The following is a 17,735-nucleotide window of genomic DNA, read 5'->3' as shown; positions in this document are numbered from 1 at the left end:
GTCAAGATGAAAACATATTCTGCGATCGGCAACTATTGATGGAAACCCAAACAGACCTATATCGGGAGCAAGAATCATCAATCAATGTTTACTTTTCTGTTATTCACCTGGTAAATACATTTGAGATTCATACCCAATTTAGTCTTAGAATAAGTATAAAATCTGTGATTAGACATTGTGAACTATTTCCTGCAATGTAAATCAAATTAACAGCCACAATTTTTTGAATGTTATTCATTTGCCCAAATCTTCCAAAAAAAATGAAAAGCTTGAATCGAAAATATGAAAACTAAAATTTATGGCTACTTCAGTTGATAAACATAAATGCTACTGCACCACAAATCGAACGAAGCTATGCTAAAGGAAATGATACTAATTGAACACCACCACCACAACGTGTGATAAGCAATATACTTGCAAAAAACCGTGCTAAAATTTCAACGATTTCGCAGTTGTTCAATGCAGCAGCTCACCGAAATCGAAAGTTCAATTTGCGGAAAGAAATCGCTCGTCATTTTTTCGTAATTACAGCAAACCATTCAATCCAGTACACATGTTCAAATATACTCGCGAACGACCGCCCGTCCGAATAACAGGTAGCCAAAATATGCTTTCCCCACTTCACCGCATTACTCGAACCACGTTGGGCATTGGGTGTTTGAGGAAATTCCTAACATGCCGCCATGTGCCATGCGCGCGCCGTCAATCTCTTTCGCCCCTTGTGAACTGCTCGAAATACAAGGCAACTAGGTGATCGTTGTCGTCGTTGTCGTACTTGACTGCTCGAATTTTTTCGCGATCTTCGTCGGCGAATAGCGCGATCAAAACAAAAAACGTGAAACAAACTCGCTCTCGCCGTGCTGGAGTATTTTTCTCCGACTCTCACGAGTTTTTTTTTTGGGTAACCACAGTAACCAGGTTGCTATGTGATCGCCGATCGGCTGAACACTACCGGGTACAAAGTTGACTTTCTTTCTCGGAGAAGTTCACGCACCTTTTCGGCGATCACTCTTTCTCTTCTGGGTGAGTCTGCTCCCGGTCTACTCATGGCACCTGGCTGAGACCTGGCAGCGAACGAACGAGTGAACTCCGGCTAGTGGACGGGTTTCATCGCTTCACTGCACTCGCATTGGCCACCGTTGTCTCAGTCAAGTTTCAGTCCTTGCGCCAAGTGGTACGCGTTTTTTCGGTGTTCAGCGCGACGTTCAGAGCCCCGTCACTGGTGAAGGATCAGAAGACAGCTCGGCCCGGTGAAAATTTCTGTGTGTTTATGCTGATTGTGATGATGCGTGAGAAATTGCTGATGGTTTTTGTGTTTTTTTTTTGGTTGAAATGTGATGATCATGTGAATAACCCTTTCGTGCTATGAGGATTTAACGAAACACGAAGCCTGATTAGGCTGCACGTGAGCTCATACTTAATGGTGTTGATACTCCGTTCGGAAGATCCGCCAAACCGATGTTGGAGGGCTGGTGGCAAACTGGCTACGAATTATGACGATTCAGTGACTTCGGAAGAAGATGCAGTTGGTGCAGTGCAAAAAAAAAACAGGGATCAGTGAACCGTACAGAATGTTTCTTCCTTGCAGTTATGCTATGATTAGCAGATTGCGTTCACAAACAAAAGCGATGACGATGATGGCACGGTGGATTATGCCAAACTGGTGCGGGAAAATTGTCTCATGAAAGTAAAATTCCGCCTGTGGAACAAAGGTGCGGGTGGAATTTATGCGTCGGGGAAATTGCATGTGCCAATTAGTATGTAACTGCACCGTACTCTGTGTTTTTTTTGTTTGTGAAAATGCTTTTCGTGGAAATAAGCTTTTGTGTTTCGAACAGCCGATTTGATAGGGGAATTGAAGATGTAATAAGTGTGACAATTGTGCAATACCTAGTGGAAAGTTGTGAAAAGTAAAGTACGAAGAAGATTTTTCGAACATGGAATCAGGACGATTTGGTAATGCAATGCAGTTGTTGCCAAGTGAACAAAAGAAAAAGCGAATTGGATGCAGCAGTGGACGTTGAAAATTTGGAACGATTTTTTTCTTATTTCGCTATTGCAATGGACGATGCTGTTTCTGAATGCAAAAATCTTATGTGATGGATATTGTTGCTAAATATTTACATGTTATATCCAACGTGTGATCAACAATTGCGAAAATTTGTTTTTTTCTGTGGTGTTGTAGTAGTTGGCAAAGTTCTCAATCAGAAACTCAACGATCACCCGATATGTCTTACATAGGCTCAATTAAGGGCAATTTTGTGTGTGGAGACGGTTCAATGCGTAGGGTGATAGTCTTACAAGCTAGCTGTCGTATGTTCGAGTCTCGACCTAGAAAGATTCTTAGTGTCAGTAGGATCGTAGCATCAGCCGTGCAAATGATTCCGTACGCTGGGAATCGGTACCGCCGCGACTTTGCTGCGTTAAATTCACCTTGTTGCCATGGTACCATTGAAGGGTCAATTGGCTGCAGTGGCCGCTAGTCAAATTCGACCAAGATTTGATATGGCTTTTGTATTCATTTTATGACTGCTAGAGTGTATTTTTACAGACACTCTTTCTTTTTGAGCTTTGAGTTTATTTATTTCAACAACTTTAGTTTTTCATTCGCAGCTATAAATCGCTTGCCAAATCAGAAATTTTCCAGAAGCCTTTTTAGCAGAAATGAATTTATATTGCTCGGGACCATCTGCTTGAACCGTGAATACAAAAAACCTTTTCCCGGGAAGTTTTTGTCTTCACATATGTTTCCTCGATAACCTTTGTGCAGACCGCGAACAAAAGTTTTCCACTAACGGAAACGTTCGGAGACACAGCGCACACAGTAGATTTGACGAAATTAAACGATTTTGAAATCTTTCACCCCGATTTCCCTAGATTTTTAATATAAAATCCATCTCTCGGTTTCCGTCTGTCACCATTTTTATCGTGAATACGATTTATTTTTTATACGGGGCGTTTTTTCAATATTTACCCTGTACAAGAATGGGTAGAACTTAATCGTAAATAGTTCTTGTTGTATTTGGCATCGACATAATTTCTTCTTCATACCATCAGAAATGTGGTCAGCAATTTATGATAAAGTTTTCAGTAGAATGAGATATCCAAAAATAACTCAAAGTTGAAGTTTTCTAAAATATTTGGTATGAACGAGCATTAGGGTGAAATTCAGCATCTAACAATATGAGGCGCACAATATTCTAAACACAGGAATTGAACGAATCATCGCACAAAGCGTATCGTGTAAAAGCGACATATATAAAAACGGGATATTTTCAGTGATTGAGTACTGTGGGCTAACACCAAGTTTTGTTCGCTAGTAAAACAGACACTAACAATAGATGGTTATGAATCATGAGTATTTTCAAACGACTAATATCAGAGAGACATATTTGTGCATGTTGTTTAAGGCGGTCAATTTAGTCATTCAATTTACAACTAAACTGCTCTTAGAGTTGAGTTTCTCGCCTATTTGGAAATTGATAGTTTCCATAAACAACACGAGTAGTGAAGATATGGGTATTCATAACAATACAATCTAAAAGGCATCCTCGAAAATACTTTGTTCATTTCTCAATATTTTTCCACAAAAAAATCACAATACGTTGTTCAAATTATGTATTGTATTATTCAAAACATTTAGATGTAAATTTTTGAATGATAGCACTAAAAAATTGCAAAACTGATGATTAGTTTTCATCTGTTAGAATTTAACGTCTCCTCTCCCCTATAATAACAATGTTAGGCCTTTTCGATCTTCAGATGAACGGGATGTTTTTCGATGATTGAAGTCTTCATTTCTCATTTTTTTCTGTTGTTTATTTTGCTGCTTCTTTCGTTTCTCGTTTTTTGTTTTTGGTTTTGTTTTTGAACTTCTGCTTTCTGTTTAGCTTGTTGATTTTGAAAACTGACTTGTCGTTTACTCAGAACCATACAAACTAAATAACAAAATGTGACCTGTGTGTTCTTTTATGAACGCTTGGGTGCCTTTTCAAATACTCTTTCTTTTGGGCTTGGTGATTTTTTTTATAACGAAGACTTTAGTTGTTTATCCACAGCTGTAAATTGCTTGCTAAATCACAAAATTTCCTTGAAATCTTATCAGCAGAAAAGAATTTATATATATCGGAAACATTTGCTTGAACCGTGGCTACACAAAACTTTTGCTTTGGAAGTTTTCCATTTTTCCATACGTTGTCAGAGTCCGATTTGGCTGTTTGCTGACACGATGAAAACAATAACCTTCGCGCAAATGAATCTTATGAGTGGTGCATTGATTGAATTAATGTCACCATCCAAATAAAAACAGAACTGTTTTTCAAACCATCATTAATCTAATTATCATTAATCATTAATACTTTTCAATGCTTCCACGTGATTTTTTCTAACGTATATTTTCCGCTCTCGAAAATGTTTGAGGACACGAGCCGTAGACTTCAAATTTCATCTAACCCAACCTTTTTTAAATTCCTATGAATAGTAACAACATCTTTTTCGAGTGGCGGGTAGGGTCTAAAACTTTTGAAAAATCGTTTATTTTTTTTCTTTATATTTTCTCATAGTAAAACATTTTAAAAATATTCTGTGAAATATTCAAACCTATCGGAACAATACTCAGCAAGTTATGGGCCTTTATCTTTGCTTATCTCATACTGCCAAGATGTAAGAGCTCGACTCACAGGCCCAAGATTTCGAACTTTCGGTCGACTTAAAAACGTGACGAAACATTCTTGAAATGTGTCATTATTACAAATTATAAAAGATAAAATATGATTTTTTTAAAATGTTAGACCCTACGGGCTCCCTTGAGTAATAAATTGTTTCCATTGATTTTATAGACAAAAAACGTTAAATGCGTTTTTCTCGAAAGCAAGTTTTGAAAGTCCGTTTCCGTCGTCATTCAAAAACTACTGGACCAATTTTGTTCAAATTTTACACACACTTTCTGCATATAAAAAACCAGACCCTAAAGTTTTCCTTTTCGTTGTTTGTTATTTCATAGCTACAAAATGACGGATTTTTTCGTGAAAAATCGTACTTTTCACTTTGAACAACCATCAAAAATAAAAAAAAATTAAACAGAAACGTTGGAGTCTAGAAAAACTTCTACTCTATCTATGATACTTATCGTGAATAAGACTTACTTTACTATGGGACGCCTTTTCAAAATTTACCCTGTGGAAGAATGGGTAGAACTTAATCTTGAATGTCTAAAGTAGTACTGTGTCGTGTCATCCAGTTATGTCTCTGGCGTTACCCACCCACTTTTTACTTTATGAGATGTTTCGGTGTTGCGATACTTAAAGCTGTCTTGATCTCAATTTTAAGTTTTCATCACTACTAACGACCGAAATAGACCGAAAGGGTTTGAACGTCAGCCGGAGCGTGCATAGTATCATGCACGTGTTTTGCGCAACTTAATAGGGTTGCCTTCTGGTTCATGTTTCCACATCTTAAGTCCAGCCTTCGTCGACTATATTTTTCTGACAATTTCATTTATCTTTCTTCCTTCTCTTTCTTTTCCTCGTTGATAACGATGAAAAAAAAAACGGAAAATCACTTTTCGGTACAATGGCTAACTATAGCGGCTTGTTTCAAGCATTTCAATTCTTACTTGTAAAAATGGTTAAAAATTCTACTGAAAATTTGAAACAATCTTTCTTCAAAAAAGTACTCATATGAACTCATTTCTTAAAAAAACAGTTACTTTGAAATGCTTCACAGACGAAGTTTTTCAAATTGAATTAGTTTTGGGGAGTTTCTCAGACTTTAAAAATCCTAGGAACAGAATGAATTTAGTTTTCAAATAACTGAATCACTCAAGCGCTACTCACAAACGGCTCCTGACTATTCTAGAGTGTTTAAAGTGAATGACACAATTACTACGTTATCAACCAACAAGTGGACTTTTTCACTAGGAACCTTCAACGGAGGTTGCGAACCATTTCGTGGTTTATTTCAACTTTCGGTAAAAACCAGACAGATCAATAGTTGTTTTCTCTGTTGTCAAAAAATAACCCCTAAACTTTGAGAATTGAGAGAACATTTAAAAACCTTTGTTTAAAGTAAAAATCCGTGTAATTTTAATTACGTTCCTATTTCTTACGAGGCATATTCGTAAATAAGAGCGATTGTCAAATTATGTGGGATCCAACGTGAACAAATTTTTTTTCGCGACTAAATGTTCATGCAAAATAACATATAAGATTTTGACACTTCATTTCACGGTACGTCACATGACGATCTTCCATTATCAGATTTTTCACGGCATCGATGTTTTCTAGTAAAACAACTGACTTTGGGGCGACCTTCTTTGAATTCATCGGCAAGCGAACTACGACCATGATTGAGTTCGTTATACCAACTTTTTACAGTCGCATAGGATGGTGCTACACTGCCAAAAGTCGAACTAAGTTGATTGAAGTACTCTCGTCTAGATTATCCACGACAAAAATCCTAATAAATCATTGCAGGAAAATGATCACGATTCAATGCCATTTTTTCTGAGATAAAATTTCCAACTCATTGTGAACAAATACCGCTCCAATGTGCCAATACCAAGGCTAAAAACATAAGTAACGACCTACATATTTTACAACAATTTTTAAAAAATTTTAGAAACCATTACACAGAATATTTTTCACAGGTACACTGATCAACATAAACAGATAAAAAAAAGAAGTGTTCCACTGCTGCCATGATTCAACTGTCATGTTTAGCTGAAATAAAAAAAAACATGCATGGTAGTACAGATAGACACGAAGTATTCAAATATGCTAGTGAAAATGTAGCTGAAATTTATGTTCGAAATAGGGTTCATACTTGACGGGACCTTTTTTTCGCATGAACGATCGTATTCAATAATGTTTTTATGGGATATTCACACAGATTTTCTACAGTCTGATTTTTGTGGCGAGCACAGATTTTTTAAAAATATGATCTGGCATCCCTGGACAGTAACACTCGAGCTAAGTTTACTTGAACGAAAACGGCCAAAAAGTCGGAATTTTTGTTAGAATAAATCATTTGCCAAAGTTAATTTCACTGAAAAAACTCTCATTTCTCTTGATAAAATTCATCAACCAGTTGTTATTCCAAACCGGTTTTGCAAAATTTTGCATGAAATGCGAGCAGATTTTTTTTCTTTGAAAAATCATTTCGCAAGATTTCAAAAACTAAAGACCACTTGATTGAGATTCCATCGTGAGTTGTGATCCTTAAAAGGGGAATTTCTGAAGATATCCCTTCTATTAGTTACGAAATATTCTAATCCTTGAAAAAAGAAATACAATGCTTAGTCGCATCAACTGAGGAGATGATATAATTGCATTTGGGATAATACTAATAAACCTAGACAGATGTGGTTTAGGTCGGGAAGAACGGGGATCTCAGTTGAATCCTCTTAGTGTCAGCTTTGGACGCATCAACGCCTGTAACAATCACGATAAAAAAGCCCTAATTTATCTTCAATTTGTGCAATATGTGTAACGTAAATGATGGCGAAGCAATCACCGACATTCTTTTTGGAATAGTTTAATCTATAGCTCAGGCTGGATAATACACCCCAATTATCTAACTGTTCTTGTTGCGTACACAGAAAATATCATTTCAATTGAATATTATTTGATGATAATGAAGTTTATGGCCATTGACTTTTGTTGCCATACTCAAATGAAGCTCTAAGAATTTATCGTCAATTGAATAACTGTACCTAGTCACTTGAAGATTTACTAGCTCAGTTTCAAATGCCTAGTAGTCTACAGGTTTCATTGTCTTCACTGTTGGTAGTGAGCAAGCCGATAAAAATAGGCATGGAATTAACTAAATAACCAAAGCTTTCTCCGACAGGAATTAGAAATGGAGGGTGGCGGTTCTCATTTCAGTTTTCTTTTATCATCAGCAAATTAAAATCGATCATTTTCGACTGTTTGAATGTGTTCCAAAGTATTAGAAATTAAAACTGGGAACAATTAATTTACGTTTGTTTTGTTATTGATATTTCAGTTATCATGACTGGTCTACCTTTCATCCATTATCTTGAACCAATTCAAATGATTATATGAACCTCATTCGAAGGTCGCTCTCTTTTTCAATTGTAAGAGATATTTTGTTTCAAGAGATCAATTGACGCTGGTGGTTAAACTGAGCTTCGATTGGGAGCGAAACGAACGAAGAACTGAATGCTACCCGTTCTGTACGTCCGCGAAGGGTGTGAGTTAGAATGTGAAGTTTACTGTAGTAGAGTGTTCGTCAGTGTGTGCCACATTCGGTTTCAATTGTATGAAGTTTTACAGCTCTAGGCGCACATTTAAGATCTATGAATTCTTCCTCAATGTATTGTTCATACCTTTCTGTATTGATAATCCGATTCAGACGGCCGATTCGTGTCCATTTTTAAGTTTCGATTATAAAGATTTTATCTCCGTAGTCGTCTCTTGGATCAGAGAATTTTCTATATACCAAAGATCGGGAATTGAATCAGCTAGGCAACGTGAAAGGCATAGTCTTACCTATCGCGTTATGAATTCATATAAAGGTAAATGAAACCAGTTCAAAATATTCTTATTTCGTCTGTGTTCAGTTTTAGTTTTTTTATCCTGTTCCGCAACCTCAAATCACTTGCCAAATTGTGCATTACAAAACTAAAATTGAAGACCAATCTCTGGAGGAGTACAAGTGGAGGCACCGAACAAAATTCTACTAGAGTTTAGAGCGATTCGTTGATTCATTGTTGTATTCAAGGATGGCTTTTATCGTATGAAAGAACGCTCACTCGCAACTCTTCACACGATTCAATGAGTGCCGTCAAAGAGAGACAGATATCATCGCAACAACAAAAAACCGGCATGGTTCATTTAACATAGAATAGACACCAGTGCGAGAGCGAATTTCTCTCGATAACCTGTCTGAGAATCAAAGGTTAGCTCGCTGCTATGGGGATTCTCTCTGAAGCAACAAACGGACACTTTTCTCGTTTCGCGATCCGATTCAGTATAGGCAGCGGATAATTGCGATAGAATCATTTTACTATTGCCGCTTATTCTAACTATGTGCTTATAACCTTTGTATAATTTGAGTCTATGAAAATGTATGTGAATGCTTCACACAAGGGTTTTTAAATATTGCAACCTAGTATGAGAATCATCAAGTCGAATCATCGATTCGATTTTCTGCGATAATTGTCAACTTGCGATCCTCTCTTGGGAAATTCCACACAGCAACGATCATTATCAGACTGAATTTTTTTTAAGGGTAATGAAATACTCAGAGTATGAAGTGGAGCGAAGAAATGTAGAAAAATTCTCTCGAACACTGGTTGTATTGAAGCAATGACTATCCAGGACACAGCTCCGCCACAAAACTAAAACAAAAAAATTCAACAACATTCCATTGCTGCATCAAAATCTGCTTAGTTGACCGAAATTGAGAAAAAAAGTCCAAAACCACAGCAACGATTATTTTTCGCTTTTTGTAATTCAATTCCTCCATAACTTTCATACTAGGTTTTGTGGAAGATCTATAATTAAAATGTGAGTGTGTGCAACCTGAACTGATGGTTTAGGGAAAGGAATATTTAATCAATAATATAGTTTAAACCGGGGTAAAGTGAAGATATATAAAAAAATAGTTAATCAAATCCAGGAAGAAGAAAACGAAAAAACTCAACTACCGTTGACTGCCGCTAACCAAGTTTTGTTTTGTTTATTTTTTGCACGGATCATCTACTGCCAATAGTTTAGTACCGGTGAACAGGTTTAATTCAGAAGACTCAAATTGATTGACTGGTTTTGGGGAGACGAACGAACCGATGATGAAGATTTCCACCCAAGTGACCGATTTATGGCGATAATAACAATAACAATATCAACAAACCAATCAAATCGATGAAAAACCGGGCACGGAACGAAAATGGAACTACAAACGGTGGATGGATGTTGCTGTTGAAGGAAGAGAAAAAAAAATTAACTCCGCTGTCGCTCTACGGTGGGCTAGACGGATGGTGTGAAAACAAGCTCCAATTTAAACTGGATTTAAGCGCGCGGTTGAAGTCTAAACAAAGTGCAACGCTTATTTGAATGGATGATGACCAGCGGTGGTGGTCATCAGTGAAAGAAGAAGAAAAAGTGTTAAAGTGGTAATTTTGTTACAGCTCCGCATTTACATTTGCCCCCTTCGTCCCGCAAAGACAAATTGTTGCTGAAACAGGTATGTTGAATTGGAAATAAAGTATTACTTTTTAGTGGATACAACGAGCGAGAGAGAGAGAGAGAGAGAGAGAGAAAGCGGAGGACCACACAATTAAAGTAGCTTACTTGAAATGATCATTTCATTTGGCAGGGCAAGAACGGTTATGCTCGAAACTTTTCTTTCGGAATGTCTTTTCCTTGGCGGAAGGCAGATGGTCACGGATGGAGCGATAAGTGGAACAACTGCTGGTCGGTTGTAATTATCTGCTTTAATAAGTTCAAAGCTATGTTGGAAAGTATCAAATTGGGCTTATCTCTGATCGATCGCGGGGGGAAATGGCTTGTTGTTTGGGAACATTATTAGAAATGAACAAAGAGAAAAAAAACTCTAGCCGCAGCCGAATTCCATTATGTGATCAGTTCCAGTTCAAGTGACTAACGGGGCAGGTTTTGTGCTTGCTGTCGTAGCTCGGTAATCCTTAAATTGTTACTTTGGTGACAATTTTCAATGTGATCTTCAATTCTCAAACATGGTTTTGTTTCGTAACTGTTGTGTGAATTGGTATTAGTTTTCGAGTTACAGCGATTCTTCTTTCTGTCGTTTGGTTACTATAATCTAAAATCTCAAACATATACTCGATAAATTGTTCATAACTGTTAGTAGAAGGATAAGAATGTCACTGTTAAGTATTCAACAATCAATGCGTTCGTATTAATTCTATTTTCTTTGGGCACTTATATCGATGAATTGCGGTACGGATTGGTCCACCATCCCCCGTATTCTCCAGACCTGGCCCTCAGCGACTATAATCTATTTTCAAACCCGAAAAGGTTTTTCCAGGGAAGCAAATTTTCGTCGAATGCTGAAATCATTGCAGAAACGGAAGCCTATTTTGAAGGCCTTGACATATCTATTTTTTCAATGTGCATCAAGTTTTCACGGTAAAAAATCAACTTTTCTTTATTAGGCCCGGGACTTCTCATTCCATGTAGTATATGCAGAACACTTTTTGTTTTGTACCGTAGTGTAATGTCTAAGCTGACTTGCCGTATAAAATCCTAAATGGAGAGGATAATGCAAATGAAACCCTTTCAAAGCATGTTCTCGTTTAAAATTGTTTTTAAAGCTATCATTAGTTCCCACCGAAACGTCGGAACAGATATTATGCGATTTTGTTTTAGGCTTTGTTAAGACGTAAAGCCGCCTTGAGCTAGTTTTAACATGATCAGTATCTAACGGGGAAACAGATTGGATTGGGTTCGAGTCCCGTCTCTGCGGTAACATTTTCGCGGTTTTCATTACATCATTGTGTTCACATGTCGGTTTTCCAATCTGTTTCCCCGTTAGATACTGATCATGTTAAAACCTAAAACAAAATCGTTGAAGGACAATAAAAGGTTTGTCTACCTTTACCATTGTGTTTGAGATCACACAATCGTCACTGCTGCTACCACACACTAGTGGAGATCCATTAAATCGATGGATGAAACTATCGTGTGTTATCCCGTAGATAGCGAAATAGACAAAAACAAAAGTCTCAAATCAGTATCGTGCGGCAAGAGCAGATGGGTAGAAATAGACTCGTGATCATTGTATGTGTTTCTGTTGAATTTGTTTCCGTCGATACGGGACTGTAAGTGAATACCGTAGTGGCTAAGTAGAGCGAAGCATGCTTAGTTTCGTCCAATCAATTGGACTTTCTCTTCATGTGTTTTCATATGCAGGGTAGTTTAATTGGTAAAACAATTTCCCCGGTTAGGAGTTAGCTACGGGTTCGAGTCCCGTCTCTGCGGTAACATTTTCGCGGTTTTCATTACATCATAGATATTATGCTTTCGTGCAACTGTTGACTATTGACGTTCTGGAAGATCGAAGAAGTAACTTCAACAAAATTAAAAAGAAAAATAGAATTTTGATGTGGAACACATCTTTGTTTTCTATATAGGGGTGCAAATCAGAAACTCAAGGAAAAATACACGTAGAAATGTGGTCAGGTTTTAAACGCTTACAGCTCAGTATATTTTGTATCAAGTATTAATATTATTCCATTATTTGATTATAAATATTTCTTAGATTCGATTTGAATGTATCAAGCAACGTATTTTCAATTATAAATGATTGAAATTTTGAGTAGTAGCGAGCAGTGTCCTATTTTGTCCTATTTTTGGTATGCTCTGATCTTGTGTCATGCAAACTCGGATGAAATTCCATGTTATGTGGTTTCGCCTGAGAAATTGACAACTACCCCAGGGTAAATGTTGAGTGCGTAAGATTAATTTCTGATTTATATAAGATGAACTCGATTGATAATGAGAAAAAGTTTATCGCTTCAACCAAAATCGCAGAATAATAGAAAAACTTAACGCTATAAAAATTACTGCTTGCATACAAAACTTGAACACAACCTTGACGAAGAGAAGCTTTAATATCAAAATCCGTATCGCAAGTATGTACAAAGATATAATTGCATACATTTGGGATATTGGTGTAATTTCGTCGGCTATAAAACAAACATTGTGTTGGTGTTGGTTCTTAATCAAGATAAATATTGGTAGACTCTTATGCAATAGCGGATTCCAAAGTGTGACGATTGATTGAACTGTTTGATTGTAGATCATTAGAAATTTTGGTTGTCTTGTTCCACATCAATGGCTCGAACAACCACATGGGGCTGATTCTTGTAGTTTTTTTATTCGATTTCACACAAATCCATTGTCCTGGGAACGATTGTTTTGTTTTATATACGTATCTCATGTATATTTTTACCTCGTGCTAATACTTGAATTGTACGAAGATTAAATGGTAACTGATCTCGTAAGTGGGAGACCGCCTTTAGTTCATTACAGTTGTTTATCTCTACATTATCTTGTTGTTCACCACACTGGCTTGCTTTTTGCTTTCGTCGTGAGGAAAATTAGGGAATTTTGAGCCACATTTTGATTCAGATTGGCGACTTCCCCGAGATTCGAAAATTTTCAAAATTTGGAAAATTGAGGTTAAAATCGAATAAAAATGACACGTTTTGAAAGTTGCTGAATTTGAGAATGCAAATTTTTTTTCAAAATTATAAGAATAATTCGGACACACTCGATTTTATCACTGAAATGTAAAATCATGAGAAATTTCGAACCCCTTTGAAAATTATAACCATTTGAGCAAATATTGATGTGAACTATATTTTTGTCCTCGTAAAGAAAAAACGGGGGACGGGTATAGGGTGATGGGTAAGTCGATGCCTTTCACGCAACCCGCCTGGGTTCGATTCCCAACCCCGCACATAGGGTTTTGTTTTGGTAAAGAAGAAAGCATTGAGCCAAAATAAAAAATAAGGAAAAGGAAAAATCCATAACTTCCGGTGAAATCGTTCACCAGTAGAGTAACAAGTTGACACTTATGCACAAGTTTAAATGTGTAATGATTTGTCGATTTTAAAATACCAGTGAGTGGCCCTCATTTCACTTTTCGAATATGTTTCGTATATTCCTACTGGCTATTCTTGACTAACGTAATAATTTCTTTAGTATCTACACCTGTCGCTACCGCAAGCACCATGAATGGAGAGGTATATTTAGAAGAGTGTCTCTAAAAGTGGTTTCTGCATCTTCAGAGGGCTCACGACGTTCCGACGATTTTTTTTTGTTGGATTTGGCATCATGCCACTACACGAAGGAATTGCTAAGGTTATATATGAGAGTATTGGTACACCCTTCAAACACTCCGCAATTGCTCACAATAGTCATTATGAAGAAGCACCTTCTGAAAACAGTAAACAATGATGAAATATGAAGATTGCAAGGGTTAGTATGCAAAAAACTGTCGATTCTGAGGTCGTGCAGAACGTTATGGCTGAAGCTGAGGCCAAGGTTCGCGCATTTGGATATAAAGGCGAAACAAATCACATAAATGATGTCCTAACTAACTTTAAGTGATAATGACGGTACGATCACTTTGTTGTAATTTATTGGAAGATGACTTTTTGGCCAAGTGTTATTTTGCAAAATATTTATTTTGCGTTTTTAGGTTGGTGGTTCAGGGCATAGGGGACTGGTCTTACAAGCCAGTTGACGTATGTTCGAGCCCCGACCTGGAAGGATTCTTAGTGTCAATAGGATCGTACTACTAGCCATTCAAAGATTCTGAACGGCAAGAATCGGCTGCAATGTCTGTTGGAACAGAAAGGTCAAATTCCACAAAAGGAATGTAACTCCAAGACATTGCATTGCATTGTATTCTGTCGTCTCGAACGTAAGCGCTTTTCTGGTGCTTTGGGTAAGATACACATGCACAACGATTTGATATGAAACCAGTTGATTTTCGTAGAAGGCAAGCGACGCACAGAGACCACACAGACCACGTGAGAAGGAATAACCTTTTGCTATGTACCACACTTATGTCGTATTGGATAAAAGTTCTTTAGATTTCGGTGAAAGATAAATTCTCCATACTGATATGTTTTATTCGGGGAGTTTCGGAGTTTGACAAGAACTCAATTTTGTGCTAAGGAGGGTACGTAACCAGCTTTGCTATTCTTCACGTTTCGTCTTCGACTGGTCAGTGCAGAGAAATTCAATTTTAACTGCTTAATGCAAATTTAACAGTTTAATTTGAACCGCTGAGCCGACGTAAAGTTAACGCTGTTTGTGAAACACTTTTTCGAATTTGTGTCAAAGCGCAATACCTTTCTTGACGCCACAAAGAAAACGTATAAGCGCTTCGACAGTGCAGAGCAGTTTGCACTTTGCACTCTGCACGGACGAATCAAAGGCAAAATGTAGAGAACAGTACTTTCTACCAAAAAGCTGAACAGCGTTTCTTTTTTAGAGGGAGCTTCTCGAATAAACGGTTCTCTTTGTTTTTTTTTTGTTTTAATATTGTGATCATTTACCTTTTCGGACCAGAAAAGTTTTCGGACATTATGTACAGGGTTGGGAATCGAACCCAGATGGGCATCGCTTTACCCATCACGCTATACCCGTTCCCGTTTATTTTCGCAACATTGTAGAGTGTTAGCAATTGATTCTGTAACAAACAACTTCATATGTTTCTTGTTGGTTTTTGAATTCTGTATAGAATGCCGTTTTTTGTTCTTTTCAATCATTTTTTACAAAAACTACAACAAAATTTGCAAATTTTTCATTTTTTTCGTCAAATTTGTTAAAAAACTGGGAGATTTTTTTTACAATTTTCTCAGCGGTATTTCATTAAAAATTTTATTTGCTTTGATGCGATATAAAAAATAAATCAATCAAACTGTTCTTTAGTTGTCGTGCACACCAGTTTGTCTCACTATGAGCAACCATACCTTAGGAACAACTCGATATTTTTTTACACTTTATAATTTTCTGCAACAAATATTTTTACACCGTATTGCTCATTAAACTGTATAAACTTCGTACTACTAATTGTGTTTAATCGAATGTCCATCGACATCAATTTGCTCATATAGATTTTTGGCACTAAAAATGCCTTACCCTTTATTACTCTTTTATGGTTTTAAGTTTAAAAAACAGCCGCGTAACCTTTTTCTGTCATAATTTTGAACAATAATAATTCAGTCATTTGTTGATGGATTGATATAATTTAGCTAGCAATCGATTTGGAAACATTTAGCATAAACATGTATGGCAGTGTCATTTCAGTGTTTCAATAGAATACTGTTGAAAAATTGGTTTGAATCGACTAATGTTTTCACGAGCCAATCACATCATGCCATCATGATGTCATCCGTATCCGATTTCTCTCGCACGGCCGACGGTTTCGATCGTTGCTTACTCCTCGAATTTCATTTAGTAGCCATTCTACTTCGATCGGTTGGTTGGTTGAGGGTTTAGGTCAGGCAGGAAAAAATATCACTTCCTTCTGCATCATATGAACCTTCACATAAAAGGGAATCTATAAATATATGCCGTTTTACAATTTTAACTAGTCGGCTGCCAGCCGCCAATGGAGCAGATAGCTTATCTAGTGAGCGGATGACGATACTGAACGTAACACCTATTCGCTCGCTGGATACTCGCTTTTGTATGTGTGTGTGTTGATGCCGTGTTTACTTGAGTATATTGAATATCAATTAGCTGTTGATTTTAAAGCCAATTTGGAACTATTGGCGATAGATTTTTCGTACCTATTATAAAGCACTTGTATCTCAATGATTTATTGATGGACTGGTCACATTTAACTTGATTCAAAAGCAATACTTCTATGTTGTTCGTGTGTGTGGGTTAATATGTGTTCACTGCATTGCAACTCACTATTAATTTTGATTCACTGGTACATAATGGGATTGCAGAAAACGCTGTAACTTTAAACGCTTCTATCTAGATGATTTGAAGATGGATTTATATTATTTATTGATGAACGCTAGTTAGAATTTTTAAAGTCATTATGATCGGTCATGTCTTGTACACAACCCTGTTATTTTTTTTTTGGTTTCGTTTATTTGGGGCAGAAAAACACTCTGACCCTAATTCATTAGATTTGATCATATATCGATATAGTTTGTCCACAATACTATCTTGTTTGAAGTTAATATTTTGTGAAGGCATCTTATGACAGTACCGAACAAGACACGAATGCGAACTGGAAAGTTTTCTGTTCATAATTACTGTATTTTTTCTGTTAGCTGTTATTCTAAGTTACTGTGTATAAAAATTTAGAAACCCATACTTCTTTGGTCGTGAATATGACTTACTTTACTATGGGGCGCCTTTTCAAAATTAGCCATATGGAAGAATGGGCAGAACTTAATCGTGAATATCTCGACTTGTATTAATGGCAGCAACATAATTCTTTTTTATTTCATCATAAATATGATTAGGAATTAAGGATAATATTTTGAACAGTGTGAGATAACCACAAACAACTCAAAAATTAGGTTTTCTCAAAATTTGAAAACAACGCCGAAAACTCTTATAAAATGGGGAACCGTGGTCGAAAATCGGTCATTTCTTCTTGTGCGTTGGATGGAAGCAGACGTCAGGGCGAGAAGACGCATTCAAACAGTGGCATCGGAGAGCGCACCTTCTGTGTGGTTGAAAAAAGAAACGCACAGGTCATAGTTCTCATTTGACTTTCGGTCGTCAAGGCGAGAAGACGTATTAAGCCAGTTTGGCGCCATTTGGCACTGAGAGCGGATGTGTTGCGGTTTAAACAAGAGCGATTGCGTCAGACAGCAGAGCTACTGGTCGTTTGCATTAGAGAGAAAGAAAACGAAAAACGAAAAGTGGACAATATTATATAAAATCAGCCGTTCTAATGGCTAAAAGAACTATTAAGATTACTTCTTCGCAAATCGAATGTAAAAATTTTAGTGAAAATCCAAAATAATTTGATTTGCTTCGTGCGTTTTTCGCTGTGCAAAAATCGTTCGAGCAAAATGATCCGAACTGTGCTAAATAACGTAGAGAATTCTACAATTTGATCCTTCTAAAAGACAAAAATGAATCCTGAACATCATCTTGATAGTTTCTTTCAATGAAATATGCAAATCAGAAATGAGCTAATCGACAACAAAAATCGTTTAAAATTCTAGTAGTGAAAAGGGGGAA

At 36.8% G+C, this 17,735-nt stretch overlaps 1 protein-coding gene across 6 annotated transcripts in view; it reads left to right on the top strand.

Moving 5' to 3' along the window:
• Positions 1–17,735, top strand: part of LOC131438675 (guanine nucleotide exchange factor DBS) — a 292,063-nt gene that overhangs the window by 197,043 nt on the left and 77,285 nt on the right. Inside the window, exons 1-2 of one of the 6 annotated variants that reach the window (XM_058608844.1) lie at positions 1,152–1,289; positions 9,736–10,206. The exons of 3 other annotated variants lie outside the window; for them this stretch is intronic. The gene's annotated coding sequence lies outside the window, so the exon portion shown is untranslated. Of the gene's footprint in view, positions 1–1,151; positions 1,957–9,503; positions 10,207–17,735 lie in introns of those variants that run through there. 2 more of the 6 variants (XM_058608843.1, XM_058608845.1) reach the window with 2 other exon arrangements.

This window comes from Malaya genurostris, chromosome 3 (genome assembly GCF_030247185.1).
Source record: "Malaya genurostris strain Urasoe2022 chromosome 3, Malgen_1.1, whole genome shotgun sequence".
Classification (NCBI taxonomy): Eukaryota; Metazoa; Arthropoda; class Insecta; order Diptera; family Culicidae; genus Malaya; species Malaya genurostris.
Note: the sequence above shows the minus strand (reverse complement) of the source record. Positions and strands in the feature narration are given on the sequence as shown.